At 35.1% G+C, this 13778-nt stretch overlaps 1 protein-coding gene across 3 annotated transcripts in view; it reads right to left on the reverse strand.

Moving 5' to 3' along the window:
- LOC124414653 overlaps window positions 1-13778 on the reverse strand; it is a 284193-nt gene that overhangs the window by 209251 nt on the left and 61164 nt on the right. For all 3 annotated transcript variants that reach the window (XM_046895664.1, XM_046895665.1, XM_046895662.1), the window contains exon 2: window positions 11151-11157. The gene's annotated coding sequence lies outside the window, so the exon portion shown is untranslated. The remainder of the gene's footprint in view (window positions 1-11150; window positions 11158-13778) is intronic.

A 13778-nucleotide genomic window follows, 5' to 3' on the forward strand; every position in this document is an offset into this window, starting at 1 on the left:
CATGAGATACCTTTGTATGTACATATTTTTACGCTTATAAATATAAATTGATACTTATTTTGGGTAGCGTTTGCGATCACACGAATTGTACACTTTTCATTTCATTACAGTTTGATAGACATACTTATAATATATAAAGTGCGGCAACAGATTCGCGGTGATTCTTTCTTTGTTACTGTTTGGAAAAATTGGCGGAACGATAAGAGCACCTTTATTCGATCACTAAGATCACCTGTTATAGGATTTACGTTTAAATTGTAACGTTATGGAAATGATGTAGCCTGACTTGTGTGTTGATTCAACAAGGATTGCTATTGGTAGAGGTATAGGAACAGGTATATGTATATGGGGCATTCCACGTCAAATTAGCAGCCTTCACTCCCTTCGATTCTGATGATTTTTTAGCAGGATGTTCTTATCTATCCAAAAGGGTCTCGGGAATCTTATAAGATTTTCGTCAGCCACTGGTGAAATTATACAAAATCGCTAAACCAATTACGAAAACGCTATTTGTTTAAATCTCAAAAAAGTCACACAGATTTTATAATTCAAAATATAATTTTTGACCAAGAAACAAGAATGGGATCTTAATATTTACTATTTTTTTCGCTAGTTTTCAATTTTTCCATGTTGGGATTATTTTTACTATTTTACTTTTTATATGCCTCAATCTGAATAGATTGCAGAATCGCATTATTCTCATAATTCCGTGATCTATTTAGATCGGGCAATAGAAAAAAAAAACTCCAATTCCGAACTGGAACAACTAAAAACTTAGAAAAAAAATAGTAAATATTGAGATCCTATTATCGTGTGGTGCTTTCAAAACTATATTTCAAATCATAGAATCTGTATGAATATTTTTAGCTTTTTGAAAATGGCGTTTTCCAAATTGGGTTTTCGATTTTTTTCAAATTTAACCGGTCACTTAAAAAATCTGAAAAAACTCCGAGACTTTTATGGGTCGATATGAACTTCATACTAAAAAGTGATTAAAATCGAAGAAGCTGAGGTACACGGACTGCTAATTTGACGTGGAATGTACCATATACTGGGGTATTTCGTTTAAGACGACTATTTTTTTTTTATACACTACCGACCTCAAATTTAATCGAACGCGTTGAAATGAAAATTCTCTGAAAGTTGCAGCCCTGAAAATTGATATTACTCAAAGGGGTATTCTGGTCTAGAAGCCTAAATTTTTTAGGCATTTTTCTATGTGAAATAAGAAAGAAATAAAAAACATTTTCACCATCCATTTTTTACAAGACCTTTATTGATGTTTCAAGAATGCAAAAAAAAAATTCATTCAAAACACAAAAAGTTACAGGGTGGTAAAGTGAAGGCTACAAAAAAAAGCGCGTCCTGGTCGACATGTTTTTGACTCTTGTAGTGTTCTGAAACTAAAAATCCAAAGAAATTCTTCATTGGTCAAGACGTCTCAATAGTCCGGATAGCACGGAAGGGAAAACAAAAAATTTTCACAAAATGCCGACAATTTGAAAACAAATATCTTTTGTGCCCCTGTTTTTTGACGTTTCCGAATTTTAAAAAAATAGTACTAAATTTTTTTTTTTCAAATCCGTACTCCCAACCATAGACGGATATACAATAAATATTTCCACCAAATTTTAAGTAAATCGGTTCATCAGAACTCGAGATATCATGTCAACTGTATCGAAGAAAATAGTTTCGAGAAAAACGCGTTTAAAGATTTGTTCTGGTCGGACCGGTTTAGTTCGCGCGTCACAAAAGTAACTGTAACTCCGAAAATGATTTGAATTTTCGAAAATCCTCTTAGTAGCTCATTCTTAAGAGTCTGAACTTTGAAAATATGGGAGATAAGAATCGATTTTTTCAAATTTCTAGACCAGAATACCCCCTCAAGTACTTTCCCTTAGCGTGAAAAGATTTACCATCTAAAAGAGACGTGAATTGAGAGTTTTTTTCAAAATGTTATAACTTTGCGGCATGTTATGCCATCACATCGAACCAGATCGCAATCTGCTCAGAATTAAACTATCTAAAAAAGTGCCCATTGCGACGTAAGTGTAACTTACACCGGTGAGTTGGTACAGGTCACTAAAGTTGATTTATACCCAAAATTCTCGTTTTTTCGCTGTTTTTTCACAAATGACTAAACTTACCGAAAAAATGTGTACGACAAATTTGTAGGAAATTGAATTTCCTCCAAAAAGGGTTCTTTCAGCTGAGCCTCAACTTATTTGTGTTATGAATTTTTCACGGATTATCGAATCAAACTCAAAAAAAATCAAAAATTAATGTTAATTTTGAGGACCGTATAACTTCCAGGAAATTTTTATTTCGACATTTTTTTCGATAAAATTTTAGGTCTAGAGTGAAAAAAAATCGTCACAAACGAATTACCCTAACCATATATATATATATATATATATATTTTAGGGTGGCGCAAAAAAACCGAATATTTCTTTTTTTTGAGTCTCGTGTGACAAAATGTTAGTTTTTGATGTTTTAAGAGCCCACTCCAAAGGACAGCTCAGAAAAAAAATTTTAAGAGGTCGCTCCGAGTTTTTAAGAATGTCAAAAATCGTCAAAAAATTAAATTAAAAATATTATATTTTCAGTATTTTGTTTGATTTTTAATTCATGTCGTGGTGTATTGTTATCGATTCTTTCTTACTAAATTAAAGAAAAAAAAATGATGAAATTTTAATATGAATATTAAAAGGTCGCTCTAAAGCGACCTAAAAAGATCTAAAGAAATGCAACAAAAATTTGAAAAAAAATTATGAGCGACCTTTCAAAATTCAAATTTTAAACTGAAACTTTCGGAAACTTATTTTTTTTTTGTCTATAAAATCATACCGTATCGAGAAAAAAAAATTAAAAAAAAAATAATCGATTTTTTACGATTTCTGACGTTTTAAAAAATGTGGAGCGACCTCTTAAAATTTTTTTTTTTGAACTGTCATATATATATATATATATATGATGAATTTCGTGACCAGGAAGATCGTAGAGGATAAAAAATTTTCGTCGATTGATGGCCAATATAAATAAATATTCTTTGATATTTTAACGTTTCGGCCGAGCCCCGCCGGCCATCTTCAGGAGAAATTTTGACGACCATTCGGCTTGGGTGTTTACATTACGCCATGTTGGAAGAAAGTCGTTATATATATATATATATATATATATATATATATATATACATACAAAGAGATAAAGATGACTTGTAACGGAAGAAATGTAAAACTAGAAAGAAGAGAATCTGAAGGTAGAAAGTGGATTCGATCCCTAAGCCGTGTGATCCATATAGAAGCTCAGGGATTTGTCAACAACATGATATACCTGGCACAACACGGCTTAGCCATCTTGTTTCGAGTGAGTCAAGAAGGCGGCAGTGTTGTTAGCTGCCTCTGAAAACCAGAAAGAAACTTTTATTCGGTTTTTTATATCTGTAGAGAGTACAAATACACGCTTCAATGTTAGGTGATATAGACCGTATAACAGCAGTTCTCGTTTCGTGATTCGCTTGATGTTAGGGCATCGAATGGTATGAAACTGTATTCAATTTTTATGATAAAAAGTGAGGTTATGTTGCGCGATAATGCAATTCGACTCTGGGTAATAACTATACTGATCTGTTTCTATAAAAATTCATCGATCCCATTTTTTTTTGTATTCCAAGTGTTCAGTTGTCTGGTTTAAATCGATGCAACTTAGTCAAGTTATTGATTCCAAGCCTTTTTCTACAGTTTTAATAGTACGGCACGTAAGACGTAATGGACGTACAGCCAGGTCAAAAATGTGTCGAAAGAACAACGTGATTGCGATTCTATTGTGAAATATTCCGTGTTATTCTTAGATGACTTTCATGTAAAACTAAATTATTATCGTTAAACTCGTCGATTATGTGAGTTGAAAAATAAATGACATGATATACAATCGTTGGGAGTTACAGATGAAAAAATTTCTTACTTAGCGTTAAAAATATATGATTGTTAGGTATGCAAAATACAACTCGGATGATTTATAGGTTTTCACAGTGGGAATTCACGGTTTTTGAGTTTGTTTTTGTGTCACGGGTACTCCTTTAATTATTGGTGTAACCTGGTCAGCTTGAGTTACACTCTTCTGCATTTCTTTTGTCACGTTTCCGTTTCAAAGACTCTTTAAGCTGACTGTACTTCCGATAAATACTTGAATCCACGTCGCACCCCGAGGACACTTCGGTCCGTTTAATTAGAAACACTTTTACCCTAATTTAGTACTTTCTCACCTCTCACGTTCCTTTATCCTATACATTAGATTTCGCTAGGTTTTCCTTTAACGCTACCTCACCTTTAATTTTGGCTATACTGCAAAGGATATTTCTCACAATTTGCTTTGGATTACCCCTAAATTTTTATAACTCCTGACGAATCGTATCCAGAATTCCTGTGGCAGCATCCTCTTCGGGAATATCGTTTATGACATTAAGAGTATTATATTAATTCGTGCCCCATTATATTCAGCTTAAAGTAGAAAAAAAAAAATACGTTGATGTTTTTTTGTTTTTTTTTTGTCAATTTTATAATCCTCATGAAATACATAATCTGAGCCTTATTTTTGGGCGATACTTAATTACCTTCAGAGGCTTATTAATTACAAACCGCACAAGTCTACCAAAACTAGTTCTCCACTTGATTCTATGTGAAAATCAAAGTTTTTCGTACGGAGAAGTATGGTCGTCAGTTTTAATATGAATGTTTTAATTTTAATACATTCCACTTTCATTGGATTTATGAAAACTCTACCTCAAACAGGTGGGCTGAAGGTGCAATAATTACCAATTAATTTTGTAAAATTCAAATTTAAGGTCATCGGTTACTCCTACCCTTACCGACCGAGTTAACTTATCCTCTTTCTTTCCTACATCAAATAAACAAACGAACGTAAACGATTTTACGAAAGAGTGCTACAACAGAACGATGCACCGTTGAAATTTGGACTCTTTCCGTTCGTTCGTTTATTCAATATAGGAAGAAAAAGGTAGAGTTTGCTCGGTCGGTAAGGTTAGGATTACTACATAACCTGAAATGGAAGCCTTACACTCTGCACCCCCGGCATTGCCGCAGTCCATAAGGTATCTCGACTGTGCAAATGGTATCTTGATTAATTCTGATCAAAAGTTTCTGGAATCATGTTAATTCCGGCACGCATGAAATATGGACAGAAACTTGAAATCAGATGTAAGTTTCATCCGTACGCATATCAGCCTCCAAATTAACTAACAACTCTAACCGATGAAGTGATAATCGCCTACCAACATTGAGTCGTTCTGAATATCTTTTAATCGGTTTGAGTTAGGAAAATTCTATTTCAGTACTATTTTACAGAGCCGAGCGTAAAATTTCCCAGAAAAACCTGTATTCAGATAGTTTATAAATCAATCCGATTACGAGGAAAAAAAAATTAAGCAATTTTCCAATTTTTTTCACGTGTAAGTTAGATGGAAAAAATAAAATAAGCACCTATAATGAGATGTTCTATTTGAGATGCTATACCGAGATTTTGATGCGAGTTTGATAAAAGAATAACTTTCGATTCAATAATGAATACTAATAACGTAATAATAATATTGTTGCCGTAAAAATAGGATAAGATAAATAAAATAAAGACAAAAGAAATGCAAGCAGATGGTATCTGCAACGTATATCTTGCTGCTTTTTTTTCCACCTTTTACATTACTTATTTTTTTACCTCGGATTTCAAGAGCCCCTCAAGTTATGTGTTTCGGAAGTATAAAAAGATACAGGATACAGAAAACATTACGGGCTTTTACGGGCCTGAAAGGTTTTTCTAGCTTAGACTAACGTCTGCGTAATATTCTCAATCCCAAATCCACAGGGATACCAACTCACCGAGCTGTAATAGTTCCGCGTATCACAGCCTGATTTCAAATACAAAGCTATGTATCGAATATACTCTTGAGGATTCCTTTCCACGGAAATTGAACTGAAGTTACACTTAGATTTCACGGTGTGGTTAGTAATTTTTTACACTGTATTTTCACTCTAATAACACTGAAATCTAAAATATTTCTTCCCAGACTGAAATCATACTGAATTATAAATTCATACTTATAACTGAAATGACACTTGAAAGCTACTGAAATTAAATAATGCGGATATATTTTATTAACAAGAAAACTTATTAGTGATATTTTAGCATTACCAGAGTTGATTTTCCGAGTGTGATTTTCGTAAAATTGCGGTGGAAAAATTTCACAACTGCACTCAAGAATTGAGTGGAATTGGATTAATTACCTGAAATATCACTCTAACATAACACGGTGAGACCAAATCCGCCAGGGTATGCTGTTACAGATTTTTTCTCGAAAGTGAATCAAAATATTTGGCCTTGTTAGTCTAAAATTGATCCTCTGGAAAACCTGACACTTTTCAAGATGTTTCCAACTTTGGGAAAACAGTATCAAGTTCTACCTTGAAATGTCGAAACGGAATAAAATAACGATGCCAATTAGAGCTGCTTCCAAGGAATTGAATGAGAAATACTGATGTTGTGCAATGCTATACAGAAGAGTAAACATAAGCTAATGAAAATGTAAAAACTAGAAGATAGTTAAGCAAAACACGGTATTATTTACCCGGATGAAATTTAGCCGCACGTAAATCGCGAGACTTGCGTCTTACAATTAGGAATAAAATATAAAGTCATCCGCATCACCTGTCCTGTACAATGCTTTGCAACTATACGTAAAAACGTGAGAGAAATGTGTTGAAATAACAATACGACCACCTAGACGTTTAAAAAACGCGAAAGAAGTTAGAGCTAATCGAGTCACTTACATTTAACAGAAAACGTTCCTGTGTTTAGAAAAAAAAAAAAAAACCTTGTGATTCGTTTCCATTTTGTCGACTAATAAATTCCCTGTAAATCGTCGAAGAATAAATCAGATACTTTGAATTATACTTTCCAGACGATGAAGATAAAATTCAGTAAGAGGTATATTATTGATATTGAAAATACAACTCAGATGGCGTGTGGAGAATTCATTTACAAATAAAATGAGCTTTTATTTATGAGAACTGGATCAACAGTATGAATTTTTTTCTATGCGAAAATCGTCGAATCATGTGATTTCTTCGATACCGTTAATATTGCGAAAAACTACTTTGCCGAATGAACGGATCAGCGATCGCAGAATCAATAAAAGGAGCGAATCTCCAAAATTTTTGAACTTATAATAACCAAGCGTTGACATTGTAATCTTTGTTCATAATTCTAGTATTTCCTATTTTTGTACTCCCAGAGAATCTTCTTATTATACGAACACAATATTTCAGTAAATCCATGATTTACGACGAGTCCATAATAAAATTAATCAAAAGTATCGAACTTCGTCTAACTAACCTCCTTGAATTGCTTTAGAGATACCACGTGCACCTTTCAGGCAATCGATTCTGAATGAACAAACGCGACGGTTTAATTGGTCAGGGGCGATTAATGGGGAATCAGCCAATCGCTTCAAAATCAGAATTCAACAGAATGGATGGGCGATGAGGCAAAACAGATCGATCACTTAGGCTCTTCCAGTCTAATCCACCGCAGGATATTACGCGAATGGGAGTTATCTTGTTATTCCGAAAAATGAATCCCCTAGTCGGTTTACTGTAAAAAAAATTGATGTAAAAATTAGTCAATCTGAACTTTTATCGAACAATTTTTGGGGTCAATCGAAAAAATTAGCACCAGATAGCGTTACGTGGAAACCACTAGTGTTTTAAATTGACAGCAAATCATGTTGTATATCGTGTGTCCATGAACAAAGTGCGCACCTAATACGCGTGCGTCAAGTCGTTCGAATTTTATTGGCTGACAGTTACCACCTGATTGAGCAGCCGACGCTGTACCAATCGTAACTGTCAGAAAATGTTCCTAGGAGTTCCTAGGGATATTTCCTGACAGTTACGATTGGTATTGTTTCGGTTGCTCAATCAGTCGGTAACTATCGGCCAATAAAATTCGAACTATTCTAGTATTCGAATAAAATTCCTAGGAGTTCCTAGGAGTTCCTAGGGACATTTTCTGACAGTCGCGATTAGTACTGCATCGGCTGCTCAATCAGGCGGTAACTGTCGGCCAATAAAATCCAACGAGTTGACGCACGCGCATAAGGTGTGCACTTTCCTCATGGACACACGGTATCAGTCAAGACCAGAACATTTTTTAAAGTGTGGGGATCAAGATCTCAACGTATCTGCAACGTACTTTTAAGCACATTGCAAGCCAGCAAACGTACTGATATCGTAAATCCATCTTGAACGTAGCACCACGTTACGAGTTGGAGGAACCTCGTTTCATGACAGGAGTTATTAAGACGTCTGCCAACAATTTCACAGCCCATTGTAGCCACGCAGTTAGAGAAAATACTCTGAGTGCTTTGCCAGTAACTCTTTCAAAGTATAACCTACAGTGGTGATAAATTGTTTCTGTACAACGTCGAGAAGTAAAGATCGAAAAGTGTGTGAAGTACGAGTACAGTGCACAAGTCCACGTTCTTTTGCTATCTAACACATTAGACGGGGGACGATCGTTGATAATAATCGGTCGTTGAAAATTGGGATGAAGAACGAGTCGACGATTACGAGATTCCCTTTGAGGAGGGAGCGCTGATTTACTGTAATTTATTAAAAAACTACTAGGCAACAAGTTGAGATCAGATGGTATCAGATCTTATCGAAAAGTCAACCATTTTATTGATCGACCGCATTACTCTAATTTATTCATTCTGGATACAAAATACAACTGAAACTAATTTTTTTTTCCATTCGCAAAAACACAGCTGTAATTTGTATTTTATTTTGTTCTAAATACAAATAAAAATATCTTTTGCATTTTCTTTTTCTCCAATTACAATATGCAAAGGCAATTTTTATTACATTTCATTCCGACTACAGATTACAAATGTAAATTGTAATTTATTTCACCCTAATTACAAGTTACAAATTTAATATTCAATTTATAATGTACACATATAATTGACTATAAATTTTACATAATTGGACCGTGTCCCATACTGACATGAACCCCATCTTTTTTACAGATCAAAAATTTCAGTCCAATACTAACAGGGAAAAAGAAAAAAAAATACGAAACCTTTACCAGGAATGTAATGGTATCCTTTTGCTTCCAGCAGCAGAAACGTAACCTCGAAACCCAATGAAATTGCTGCTGCTATGACACAGTGCCTACTATCTCGTTTCCCATGAGATTCGGTCATCAAAACCACAGATGGTGTATTAACCCCTTGACTTTGAGTGACACACATATGGAGAGAAAAAAGTCATGCCGCTTTTGTCCCATGACAAATCGGATTTCCAAAATTTAAAATGGCCGATCCAATATGGCGGACCGAAATTCGAAAAATAGTTTGATTCCGACGAAAGTGAGTACCTGAGAGTTTTTGGGGTCACTAAATCTGATTCTGAAATCGGATTCCCAAAATTCAAAAAATGGTGGATCCAACATGGCGGACGCAAATTCGAACAATAATTCGATTCCGACGAAAGTGAGTATATAATGGTTTTTGAGGTCGCTGAATTCGAATCCCAAATCGAACTATGTTTCGATTTTGCACCCGCCATATTGGATTTACCATTTTGAGTTTTGGAAATCCGATTTCAGATTCGAATCCAGCGACCTCAAGAACCCTAAAATCTTCACTTTCGCGGAATCAAAATATTTTTCGGATCTGCGTTCACCGTATTGGACCTGCCATTTTGAATTTCGAAAATCTGAGTTCAGATTTGGATTCAGTAACATTCAATTTCGTAATACTGAAATTGTAGAATAAATCTATGAAAATTTTTCTCCAACCCAAAATTGGCACGAAATTCTCATTTCCGCCTGACAGCGAAGGGGTTAAATAAAAACGTAAACATTTTCATTCACGTTTTTTTTTCAAATATTTCCCTACCTCATTCCACTGCAGTTCTGCACATCGGAATGTTAGAATGACATGAAAATGTTTGTCGGCGTTTCATTTGTCAGTTCTTGATAAAAGCCAGAAGCGAGACTGCAGTGTTGGTCAGCATGAGACGTCAGTCTGATGATGAGGCTAATTGTAAGAGATAAATATCACGCGACTCGTCCAGGTCCTGCAGGGTTGACAGATAAGCAGCCATTAGCGAATTGCCGCCATGTAAAAATGAGCAGGCGTTATAACAAAGGAGAATAAAAGGAGGAAAAGGTAGACACGAGCTGCGACATCCCTTAAGTGATACAAATGACCGGGAGGAAATTTGACGTGGGAACTACGTTAACTTCCGGATGCAATTAACCCAGACATGTAGAATAGATTTTGAGCATTATTCCTCCGTTGGTTGGTGCTCCGGTGTCTCTGGTTTTGCGACCCGGAAATGGACAGTTACGGGAAAGTTGTCGGGGAGTTATTGCGGAATTTATTACATGGCATGTAAGTAGCCAAGGAAAAACACTGCAGCGTAAAAAAGAAAGATCGCTTCTTCTGCGGCTCAGCCACTATAGTCTGCACAGTCCCTTTGGGAGGAATAAACCATAGAGTATTACTGCTGCCCCATGGTAAAATGTAGGTAAGATTAACATTGTAGCATTTGAATTATGCTCCCATTCGAATAATACAATCACGGTCAAAAGCCAGACGGGGTAAGCTGCCAACTATATAAACTCCAGACAGTTAATACAAGCCCTGGTTTATAATGCCTGAAATTCCAATTCCCAGGAGATCATTTTCAACGGATCGTTAAGATAATATGTTATCGTTATTATTTTATAGAACGATATCTCTACAGGATTCATCGATATCAGGCGTTCCATGACAAATGAACCTTTTGAAGCATACATTTTTTCTTACAGTCAAATTTCTTGAAACTTCGCGGGTATATAAAGGTTCTCAAGGTCACTGATTTCAAAATTGAGGTCAGATGTGAGAAATTTTTTCAATTCAAAATGACGGATGTAATATGAGCGAATAGGAGCAATTTTTATACTTTCAGACCGCCATGTTGTATGCGCCATCTTCAAATTTAAAATATTGACGTCGGATTCGTTTTCAGCGATCCCAAAAAGCCCAAAATTACGAAGTTCCACTTTTCTAGTCACCATAACCTTCCCATAATTACATTTATTCTGTAAAAGCATGCATTTTTAATACGTCAATATTTATTTGTGGCGCTCACTATATTCGCAAAATAATCATAATCCCTGTTGAAACATTAATATTGACATCTTAGAAGTCCAATTAAGTAGAAAAAATGACAGCAATATGTCAAAAATTGAATATAAATCTTGAATAAACGATTTAAAAAAAGTATCTCACATATGAAACGCTGTGCCGAAAAGGGTGATCCTCACCCCTTTTTATTTTCTTGAAACGTTTTTTAATATTTCTTATTAAATTATTTTGAAGTTACTAATATTCAAATCTTCTCAGAGTTTAATCTTTTGCAAAATTTTCCGAAAATCTTTAATAATTCCATTTTTGTCCCAGTCATTTCAAGATTAGTCCCAGACCCATTGAATTGTTCAGAAAATTTATAAACATAGCTGAAAAGTGATCCCATACGAAAATCAAAAACGAAGTAAATTACAAGTTTAAAGACCTTTCTGAATAAAAAGATGCTACTACGACCTAATAAAATTTTCCGAAAATAGAAAATGATGAGGATCGTTTAAGAATCGGAAAAGTTCAATTCTCGTGAATGGTTGAGCCATTCTTGTGTCTTTGAAAGACATCTTTATAGCTAAGTACTCAATGAACGAAAATCTCGTAACAATATTAATAAATAACACCAATTTTTATCCAACCAGCCATCCTAATGCCTTCGAACTCTCGTTAAACGCACTCATCAGTGAAACAATTCAGACTCGCGTTTACGCTGTTGCCTTTCCCCAAACCTAACACTTTCCTCGTTCTGAGCCTAGTAGGTACCTAAGATCGGATCATCTCTCGAAAATTGATCATTCCTTTTTCCTCCTCGACGCGCATGTATTTTTATACTTGAACCGCATCGTTACGCGGATATCGAAGTGAGGTGATCCTCTCTCAACTATCACTTTCCATACGATTCATTTCATATCGAACCCTCTAAACTTTCCATAGCCTTCGAATTCAAATTGACTCATGTTTTTCAGAAAGTTACCTACGTCTGTAAACAGTCTTCACAATTTATGCTGCAGTTTTCTTTTTGCAAATTTCGATTAGCTTCTTTGAACTTAACGTTCCATATCAGCTGGAATCACTATGGAAAATGGCTCAGATGCATCATTTTTATTTTCCAACACAATTGTCTTAAAAATTGTCAAGAGTCCCACCGCTGTCACCAGTTGTCACAGGATAGGGGTCTAGTATCGACCAGTTAGATATATGGTGTAAATAATTGATCTGTTAAGATTTGGAATTAGAAGTTGGATTATAAGTCGCCTGGTTGACTTGTTGAAAGATGGATTAAGAATATACTTGATGAAAGGTATTACGTCTGGCCGGCCAGCCACTTATCTTTCCCATGTTTTCCGATCACTGATTACCTGTTACTTAAGCTTACGAACTCTTCCCACATTTTGACAGCAATCTTGTTTTTTTTTATCTTTTTCTTCTAAGATTGTTTCTCGACCGTATTAGATAAATGTAGGGAGGTTTCTTGGTGTTCTCGATCAATGAATTAAAAATATAAAATGACGTTTAGGCTCCTTGGAGGAGGGGGGGAGCCTCAAACTACAACACTTATTTAAAAAAAAAAAAGAAAAAAAAAACGATATCTTTATGCAATGGGATTGAAAGGTTATTGCATTCAGAGCCAAAAAATAGTAAAAAGAAATGAAAAAACATATGTAAGAGAAGATAGTAGTGCGTAAACTTACATTCAGTTAAACATGAAACCGCTTTAGTGTGGACTAGAGATTATATCGTGAACAAGTATAATATCAGCACCGGGTACTCATATGCAAGGCAGGTTAAACGAAAATGTGTTAAAATCCTTCATCAATGAAAATGAACAAAATGGATCTTACCAGACTTGGTAAAGAGATGGTTTTGATATAGTTCTTTGGGACCCGTTCTTTAAATTGAAATTAACTAAAAATTAGAAAAAATTGTCAGAGATTTTGACGTGTCGACGTGAAGAAACAATCGTGATAAATTGAACCGTGAGAGGGACGACGCTGGTGTCATAATAATTCCAGGGGAAAAAACATGGAGACTGAGATCGTGGTGTTGACAAATCTAACCAATGAAATAGAATTAGATCCTCCACCAATCTAACCTTATAGTCTCTTTCCTGTCTTCCCATTTCCATCCGGCCTCATCGTAGGCCACGATATCACTCTCATTCAATTACTTTTATATCCTAGTATTCTGAATTCTTGCACATTTCCTGCATTCATACACTTAATCTCTAATTAACTTCTATTTCAAATTTCATCAAGTACAGTTTTATCCATATTCCAACAAGTCAACCAGTCGACTTAAATTCCAACTTCCAATTTCAAATCTCAACGAATCGAGTCTGTAGAACATAGAATATGGAGGGTAGAGGGAGGGAGAAGTATCTTACATGGGTTTTCAACTAACGAAATGTCCGCCAAAAATCAGGAAATAGTGATTCAACAAGTCACCAAAATGGCGCTAATAAGCAATAAGGGAAACAATCTGATTGGTGTCTCACAATCAGAGTTCAATCGGGTTCAATCTGATTGGCACTTTGTGGAAATGGCTACAGCGACGCCATCTTAATTTCCCTCTACTTTACGGA

The sequence above is a fragment of the Diprion similis genome, chromosome 14 (assembly GCF_021155765.1).
Source record: "Diprion similis isolate iyDipSimi1 chromosome 14, iyDipSimi1.1, whole genome shotgun sequence".
NCBI classification, from domain to species: domain Eukaryota; kingdom Metazoa; phylum Arthropoda; class Insecta; order Hymenoptera; family Diprionidae; genus Diprion; species Diprion similis.